The following is a 10,236-nucleotide window of genomic DNA, read 5'->3' on the forward strand; positions in this document are numbered from 1 at the left end:
ATAGATGAAAAAGTGGAAGAAATTAAGCAGTCTAATGAGAACTTGGAAAATAAAATGGCGGAGGTCCAGGACAAGATGGAAAGAGCAGAGGCGGATGTGATAATGATACAATATAGAGACATGGAATTTGCTCTGAGAATAAGAGGCCTCAAGGAAAATAAGCAAGAGAATTTGAGAGAGATCTTTTCAGAAGCATTTGCACAGATAATGGAAGATCAAAAAGCAAATTTTGAATGGCAAATTGACAAAATTTATCATGTCAATTCATGGGTGGCCAGACAGAAACATCTACCAAGAGACATTGTAGTTTATTTTACAACAAGGAGATTACGCAATGAAATCCTACAAGTCACTTTTAAAAATAAACTTCAAGTCTAGAGGCAGGAGGTTTTAACACTGAAAGAAATTCCCCCCAAAATGTTGAGAGACAGAAAGGATTATGCCTTTCTGGTGGAAGAACTGAGAAACCGTCAGATACAGTATAGATGGGAAGTTCCAGCTGGTCTAGTGGTGAATTATTCAGGAGAAAGATACCGTCTCAATTCAGTGTGGAAGGCAAGAGATTTCTATACCAATGTATTAAAGGCTGGATACCCTCAGCCCCAGGAAGCTAGAAGGAAGACGGAAATAGAGTGGGCAAGAAAGGGGGAGAAAAAAGAATTGTTGGCACAGGCCCAAAAAGGTGATTTGATTATTCAAGAAGAATTAATACAATTTTCGACTACTGTTCAAGCTTTGGAGATAGAAGAACCTAAGGATCAAAGACAGACTCGAGTGGCAGCCAAGTGTCAAGAAGAATTAAGAGTGCAGCAACTTCAAATGATTCAAGATACGACAAAAACAGAAGCAGTGGGAGGAGCAAGGCCAAAAAGTAAAATGCATGGAGATTTCCAGCAGATGCTCCAAGTACTTCAGAGGACCAAGAATGGCAACTAGATTTTTGACCTGGAATGTTAATGGCCTAAATTCACCACAAAAGAGGAGAAAAATATTTCATTATTTGAAACAGTTTAAAAATGATGTGATTTGTTTACAAGAGACTCATATTAGAAGTAAAGATCAAAAACAAGGTTATTAAGGAGCAGATGCAACATTTTGTTGCATCTGCTCCTGAGAAGAAGAATGGTATAGTTATATACCTAAAAAAAGACTTAATTGCCAAATTAATTGAAGCAGATGATCAAGGAAGATTTATAGCAATTGAACTTTTAATAAAAGGAGAAAAATACTTTTAATTGGAGTCTACGCACCGAACCAACAACAGGAAAAATTCTATAAGCTTTTACATTCCAAGTTATTACAATGGGACTATAAATCATGTATTTTATTGGGTGATTGGAATGGAGTTTTGGACACTAAAAAAGATAAGAAAGGGCTCTTGCAGAACATTTCAATGCGTGCCAGATTGCCAAAATCATTTTTTGAAATGATGGAGGATATGGAACTGAGAGATATCTGGTGAGGGAGAAATCCCGAAGAAAAAGACTTTACCTTTTTTTCTGATAGACATCAATCTTTCTCAAGGATTGATTTTATATTAATTACAAATGATTTCTTTTCCAGAGTGAAGAAGACGAAGATTTGTCCAAGAGTTTTAATGGATCATAGTCCAGTCTGAATGGAATTAGAGTATGGAAGGGGATCTAAGAGGTCTTGGAGGTTAAATGAAAATCTGTTTAAATATGAGGAAAATGTAAAAGAATGTAAAAAATTTATGAAAGAATTTTTTTATTATAAATATACATAAGGATACATCTATGGAAATGGTTTGGGATGCAAGCAAAGCATATATGAGAGGCATTTTGATATATTTTAATAATAAATATAGACACAAACAGGGGGGGAAAGGAAGGATTTAGAAGAGGAAATCAGAAAAAAAGAACAAGCTTTGATATTGAATCCATCAGATAAGAAAATAAAAGAGATAATTAATTTATTGTGAGGGCAATTTAATATGTTAATGGCTGATCAGGTCGCAACTAATTTGCAATATGCTAAACATAATACTTTTTGTAATGCTAATAAACCAGGGAGGTGGTTAGCATATTTGTTAAAGAAAAAACAAAAGTCACGGACCATAGGGAAAATAGAATATAAAGGTAAAGAGGTTTATCAGCAAAATATGATTAAAAAAGCATTTTTAAAATTTTATACGAGGTTGTATGCTGGTAATAAAATTCAAGGTACAGATATAGATAGATATCTACAGAAGGAGAATATTCCTACAATTACAAAAGAGCAAAGGGAGGGTTTAAATCAACCAATAACCACTGAGGAGATTATGTCTGCAATTAAGCAGTTGAAAGTGGGTAAAGCTCCTGGGATGGATGGATTGACAGCTGCTTATTATAAACATTTGCAGTTAGAAATGGTGGGACCTCTTAAAGAATTATTTACTAATATACAATCTCGAGGATATGTACCCCCATCTTGGAGGACAGCTTATATTTCTTTGATTCCAAAGGAGGAGCAAGACCATACTCAGCCAACAAATTATAGGCCCATATCACTCTTAAATACAGATTACAAGATTTTTGCTAAAATATTAGCAAATAGGTTAATGACAGTCATGCAACAAATGATTCATAATGATCAAACTGGTTTTATAAATGGTAGACAAATGAAGAGTAATGTAAGGCAAGTTGTTAACCTATTGGAGTATTTGGGGAAGAACAAACAAATCCCTGCGGTGCTGATATTTCTTCATGTGGAGAAAGCATTTGATCAATTGAATTGGCAATTTTTATTGAAAATAATAGAAAAGATGCAGTTTGGAGAACATTTCACAAAATTTATTAAGGCAATATATCAGAAACAAACAACGCAAATAATAATTAATGGTAGTTTAACAGATACTTTTAATATAGAAAAAGGAACAAGACAAGGATGCTCTTTGTCTCCATTATTGTTTATCTTGACTTTGGAATTTTTGTTAAGTAAGATAGGCGGGTCGGACAAAATAAGTGGAATTAAGATTAGGCAGTATGACTATAGATTACGAGCATTCACAGACGACTTGGTTGTTACTTTAACCCAACCATTACAGTCGGTTGTAGGTCTAATAGATATAATTAATCAATATGGACAAGTATCTGGATTTAAAATAAATACAGGGAAAAAGAAGATAATAACTAAAAATATGACTATAAATCAAAAAGAAGAATTAGAAAGACTAACAGGATTTGAAATTGTAAAAAAAGTTAAGTATTTAGGGGTCTATTTTGACATCAAATGCAAAACTATTTAAGTATAATTATAATCCGTTGTGGCAAAAAATACAGCGAGAGATGGAAAACTGGAAAAAATTACAATTATCCTTGCTAGGAAGAATAGCAGCAGTAAAAATGAATGTTTTGCCTAAGTTTTTGTTTCTTTTTCAAATGATACCAATACTTTAAAAAGATGAGAATTTGAAGATATGGCAGAAGGGTATTAATAATTTTGTTTGGGCAGGGAAGAGACCGAGAATAAAACAAAAAATAATGCAGGATACATGTGAAAGAGGAGGTCTCAAAATGCCTAACTTAAGACTTTGTTTCTTTTTCAAATGATACCAATACTTTAAAAAGATGAGAATTTGAAGATATGGCAGAAGGGTATTAATAATTTTGTTTGGGCAGGGAAGAGACCGAGAATAAAACAAAAAATAATGCAGGATACATGTGAAAGAGGAGGTCTCAAAATGCCTAACTTAAGACTTTATTATGAGGCAGCTGTTCTATCAGCAATGAGTGATTGGATGAATTTAACAGAAGAAAGAATATTGAATATTGAGGGATATGATTTGGTTTACGGGTGGCATGCTTATTTATTATATAATAAGAAAGTGGACAAGACTTTTAAAAGTCATATATTAAGGAATGGGAATGCTCTATTGCGTGTCTGGAAAAAGTACAAGTATAAACTAAACGAGAAATTACCATTGTGGGCAATACCCAGACATGCGATAGAGAATATAAGTGTAGAGCAAAGGCAGGATGTGATTACATATAAAGAGCTTCTTAACAAGGAAAGAGGTATACTACAATTAAAATCTTTGAATCAACTAAGAGAAGAAAGAACAATTCGAACATGGTTTCAATATGTAGAGTTGCAAGCTAGATGGAGAGAAGATCAGAAAATTGGTTTTCTGCAAAATGAGGAGAACTTGGTAAAACAGATTAGAGATCAAAGTCAAATTTTTATTTTATTTTTATTTTATTTTAAATTTATATACCGCCCTTCTCCCTGAGGACTCAGGGCAGTGTACAGCCAGAATTAAAAAACATGAAATACAAATATTAAAAAACAATTAATATATATATAAATTTGGCCCAAAATTAAAAATACAAACCAATTAAAACATTTAAAATTTCTTCTTAAGCCAGCCCGGCTTGCTGGAAAAAGTGGGTTTTAAGGGCACAGCTGGAAAAAGTGGGTTTTAAGGGCACGGCATGGTTTTAAGGTCTTGGATTCTCTGGGGGCAACTGATTCCAGAGGGTAGGTGCCCCCACAGAGAAGGCCCTCCCCCCGGGGGTCACCAGCCTACATTGATTGGCTGATGGCACCCTGAGGAGGCCCTCTCTATGGGAGCGCACAGGACGATGGGAGGTCGTCGGTAGCAGCAGGCGGTCTCAAAGATAGCTAGGCCCGATGCCATGGAGCGCTTTAAAGGTGATAACCAACACCTTGAAGCGCACCCGGAAGACCACCGGGAGCCAGTGCAGCTCGCGCAGGAGCGGTGTTACATGGGAGTGCCATGCTGCTCCCGTCACTACCCGCGCTGCTGCTTTCTGGACCAGTTGGAGCCTCCGGGTGCTCTTCAAGGGGAGCCCCATGTAGAGAGCGTTGCAGTAGTCAAGGCGAGAGGTAACGAGGGCATGAGTGACTGGGCACAGGGAATCCCGATCAAGAAAGGGCCGCAACTGGAGAATCAGGTGAACCTGACAAAAGGTCCCCCTGGTTACAGCTGTCAGATGTTCCTCCAAGGACAGCTGCATATCCAGGAGGACTCCCAGATGGCGAGCCCTTTCTGTGGGGGCCAAAGACTCGCCCCCAATAGTCAGTGATGGAGTCAACTGACTATATCGGGATGCCGGGAGCCACAGCCACTCAGTCTTGGAAGGGTTGAGCTTGAGCCTGTTCCTCCCCATCCAGATATGCAAATGCATATAAAAAGATTGTATAATGTGTTGCTAGAAATAGATTCAGAAACGGAGTTAGTTAAGGACTGTATGATAAAGTGGGCACAAAATATTGAAGAACCAATAATGATGGAAACATGGGAAAAAATATGGGTTAGAAATGAAGTTCACGCAAGCCCAAAACTTAAGAGAGAATTTTTATAAAATGTTTTATAGATGGCATCTGGATCCTAAAAAGCTAGCCTGTATGTATCCAAGTGTGCAACCTAAGTGTTGGAGATGTGAATGTGATGATGCCACATATTATCATATATGGTGGACATGTAAAAAAATTAAGGCATTTTGGATAAAAATATGGTGGATTATTCAAAATATTCTCAAAAAGAAGATAAAATTTACTCCACAGTTTTTTCTGTTAGGCATAATTACAGATTGTACTGTTATAGAGACTAAGTTGATTTTAAATTTAATAACAGCAGCCAGACTCTTGGTGGCACAGTATTGGAAGAAGGAAGACTTGCCTACTATTGAAGAATGGACACTAAAAGTAGTGAATTTAGCAGAGATGGCTAAAATTTCAGTGTATTTGAAGGACCATTCAAATGAAAGATATAAATTGGAATGGAGAAGATGGATTGACTATATTCAAAACAAATATCGGACTAAAAAGTTTCAAATAGCTTATGAATGAAATCTATATTTCCTTTTTGAATATGTTTAGTTAGTTGAAAGGGGAGTTAAAGAGCAAGGGGGAGTTTGGAGACCACAGAAAGTTAGCTTATTTTAGCTTATGTTTGTTATGCTATACCTTGTTTTTGCTCTGGGAAGTCCGCGGGGTGGGTGTCGGGGGGGTTGGAGGGAGAGGGGGGAGGGGGGTTGGGAGGGGGGGAAATTGTTGTAATGATTGTTAAAACTTTTTAAATAAAAAAAAAGACTTCTCTTCCTAAATGGATCTACAACAGTGGTGGGTTGCCCCCGGTTATAGAACCGGTAGTAAAACCAGCGGGAGGCTCTGCCCACCAGCCCCAACATCATCAAAATGCTTCTGCGCATGTGCAGAAGCTTCTGTGCTTGTGCACGGTCCTGTTGCAAACTGGTAGTAAAGGTAAGTAGAACCCACCCCTGATCCACAGCCATCTGAGTCATTCCTAAATGTTCCCATTCAAATTCAGATAACAGCATTGCCAGAAAAATCAGTTCTGGCAACAAAATCAACAGATCGTAGACAGGAAAGGAAAGAATTCCTTAAAAATTCATCAGCTATCTTGGCAGGAATATATGTATATGTGTCATTTGCCTCATCATTCAGCAATAACAGCATCTCTATTTGAATTATCTATTTGAATCAAATTAAGCTAACTTTATATTCTTTCCTTTATTCTTTGTTTTTAATATCATACCTTATTATTTTTTCCGAAAATATATAAAAACCCTTATTTTTACATATATTATTTCTTATATATAAACAAATCTTTAGAGCCTCATCATTCAGTTCTAATAAAAAACTTGTTGAGGGTAAAACTTCCCTCTGCATAGTAGGCAACAGACCGGACAGCAAAGAGATACGTTGCTGGTTAAACACACAGATACTCACAGACTCTGAACGATGAAAAAAAAAAAACATTCTTTACTCTTAGTGAAAAAACAAACTCGGTTTCTCAAAACAATGATAACACGTTTTCGAATAATCACTCTCCAACACAAAACATAGTTTGCTTACAGTTCTCCCTTGAGGGTGGAGACAGCAGCCAGACGTGGGTTGTGCTCATTGGTCAGAGGTAGGACTGAGCCTGGAATTCTTTTCCAAATCCGCCCCCTGTTGCTAGGGCTCCCAGCTTTTTGCTCAGTCATCAGACTGGACAGTTGTGTGGATTGTGGCTCTGATTACTTGTGTATTAGAGCTATTTCCCTTTCTGCTTGATTCCTTGGTTGACCATTGGACTGTTGTTTTTGGATAATTCTACTGATCTGAATTGGATTCCTGTCTGCAGGAGATTCCCTTGATATTCAGGTTTTTCTTTCTTTCATTAACTCCCTCTGTCATTAACGATACGGTCAGTACCTTAGGCTGGTCAGCGGAGTCTAGTGCTCCCCTGGGGAGGGTGGTCCGGCAGACCTTTCCCTTGGGTAGGATCATTTGCCTCAGATCACTCAGCGGAGTTATTTGCGCTCCCTCATTAGGCTGCGGACCGCCATTTTGTCCCCTGTGCCTTACAGTGCCCATTGCTGTCTTCATATAGAGCTTTGCGCTCTCAGCGTTTAGCCGCTTGTCGGCTTTAAGGTTTCCCGGCTGTCATTCAATTAATCTGTGCCGGGAACCTCACTGACACATTGTCTGCCTCTGCCCCTGTTATTGAGCCTCTGCTAGCAGCGCTGTCTCCGAACAAGTAGAGCTTCGCGCTCTCGGCATTCCGCCCGTTTCGCCTGCCTGTCACTCTCCGCTCGGCGATAATTGCCCTCAGCTGTTCAGCGGATCGCCGGGGCTTAGCGGAGAGGACCTTTTAGGCATTTTTCGCCCTTCCTAAAGCAAACACTAGTACGGGCTAACTATCAGCGCAAGACCATTGTGGGCTAATTAACGTCAGCTGGGAGGCGCTGCAGACGTTGGGCAAGAGACTTTACACCTTTATCGGGCTTTGCGCCCGCGCCATTTTGAGGCTCTCGAAGCCCTTGTTCTTCAGCCTGTCTTTGCGCTCGCGCCATTTGAGGCGCCTAAGCCCCTCCCTCTCTGAAGGCCATCTGTCTATCAGATCTTTCCAGATCACTCACACAGTCTCAGAGGCAATTTAAAGAGCTTTAGTCTGGGAGTCTAAGGGCTTAAAAATTCTTTTATACTCAAACAGAGGCTCCTTTCCAGTGCAGGGCAATTGATCATGCCTAAGTCTATGGCAAAATCAAAACATGGCCACAGAGCCACTGTTCAGGCACAGTCAGTGGCCTCAATCAGGGAGGAACATACCCTGCTACATGAGGATGTCCCTCTCTTGAGTCATTCGCACACAGGCACTGACAAGGTTCCCAAATCAAGGCTGGGTCAGAATAAGTCTAGCAAGGACCAGGGTAAGGGCATCCCTAGGTCTGAACTTGCTCACCCCAGGAGACTCAGGGTTGACCCTAATGTCCCTAGACATGAAACTTCTGTGACCTCGGACCAGGTCTCGATTCAAGATTATCAATTGTCAGCTGAATCAACTGATGTCTGGGGTTCCTCTTTGAACATGGTCATGCCTCCGGCTGTGGAGTCTATCACTCCTGTCCCTTCGGGGTTACTGATTTCCCCATCTTCTGCTCCGGCACGAACCTCTACAGAGGTTGGTCCGGCTCATGACCAAACTCAGGTTAGTTGGCAGCCTGAGGATATCCAAAGAATGATTTCTGTGGCTGTGCAGCAATCCTTGGCTGAGCGTGGTTTTCCGGCTAAGACACCGCCTCATCTCCAGCCAATCCCATCTGTGGCTGAGGAACCTATCGACGATTTTAACATGGAGGATGCAATTTCTCTGGCGGGGTCAGATTCTCCGGCGATTTCCTGTGTCAGTGATCATGCCATCCAGGCTGACGCAGAGGTTCCGGAGCCAGAGTTATCGGAGGATGAGGGCTTACCTCCTGATCAGCCCGCTTTTACAGGCCTGTTTCCGCAGGCCCTCTTCAAATCCTTGTTGTTTAAGGCAGTAAATACGGCCCAGTTGGGTCCTTCCCCCGCTACAGAGCCTGAGGCTGCTGCAGGCTCATTACACCCATTGTTTGCTGAACAGCCTAAACCGATAACTGCAATTCCTACGCCTCCTCTCTTTTTAGAGGTTATACGTAAACAATGGTCTGCACCATCCTCTCTTCCAATGCCGTCCTCTATGGACAAAAGGAATTTCATTGTGTCCCAGGACCTTGACTCCCTGCTGCAGGTTCCTTCCGTTGACACCCCCGTAGCAGCCTTGCTCTCGTCTTCCACTATGCCAGGTGATCCTGAGGAAGGTCTAAGGCCGGAGGAACGCAGGGCTGAACAGGTCCTGCAGAGAGCCCACCTGGGGGCAGCATGGGCCATTAAGTCGGCGGCCACGGCCTCTTTCTTCAATCGGACCACACTTCTCTGGCTTCGCCAACTCCAAGAAAAGATGGCCTCCGAGGACTCGAGGTTGAAGCAAGACCTCAACAAGATTGTGGCTGCGGTGCAATTTTCTGCCGACGCCACTTTAAACGCTACGAGATTTGCAGCGAAGTCCATGGCCTCCTCTGTTGCCGCCCGCCGCTTGGTCTGGCTTCGTCATTGGCAGGCGGATGCCAGGCACAAGTGGCGCCTAGCCTTTGTTCCGTTCTCAGGCACAAAGCTATTTGGTGATGCCTTGGACAAGTTTCTTGTTGAAACCAAGGACAAACGAAAGATCTTGCCTGCAGTTTTTCGTAGAGGGGAACCCCGTTTCTCTCCTTATGGTCCTCGTCCCCCAATGAGGTCTTCGGAAGGCGGTTTGGGTCCCTCCCGTTCCACGGGTAATTTCCATTCGGGGTATCTAGGCCCTAGGCAGAGGAATTTCCAGGACAGACCTCCCAGGGGGAGGGGTTTCGGTTCCCGGCGGCCCTTTCGAGGGGGAGGGGGTCGCTCCATCCGTCACCATCGTTAGTAGTACCTTCAATCCTCCCATTGGCGGAAGATTGGGCTTCTTCGCCAAAGCTTGGGAGAGTACTACTTCGGATTGCTGGGTCCGGGCCTCCATTTCATCGGGTCTGGCCATTGAATTTGTTTCCACCCCCCCTTTGTCTTTTACTCGCTGTCCCCTGTCCCAGATAGCCGAGCGTAGATCCCTCATGGAGGCGGCTATCAACCATCTACTGGCCATCAAGGCCATTCAACGTGTGCCTTGTGATCAGGCGGGGCAGGGGTTTTACTCTCGGGTCTTCTTAGTCCCTAAGTCATCGGGTGGGTGGAGACCTATTCTGGACCTTAAACGTTTGAACCGGTTTGTAATCTATAGAAGGTTCAAAATGCAATCCTTACGTTCTATACTAGACGGCATTCGGAGGGGCGATCTCCTCTGCTCAATAGATCTTACGGAGGCTTACCTCCATGTCCCCATTCGCCCTTCCCATAGGAAGTTCCTCCGTTTTTGTTATGCTGGGA

The sequence above is a fragment of the Pantherophis guttatus genome, chromosome 4 (assembly GCF_059756535.1).
Source record: "Pantherophis guttatus breed Tessera chromosome 4, ASM5975653v1, whole genome shotgun sequence".
NCBI classification, from domain to species: Eukaryota; Metazoa; Chordata; class Lepidosauria; order Squamata; family Colubridae; genus Pantherophis; species Pantherophis guttatus.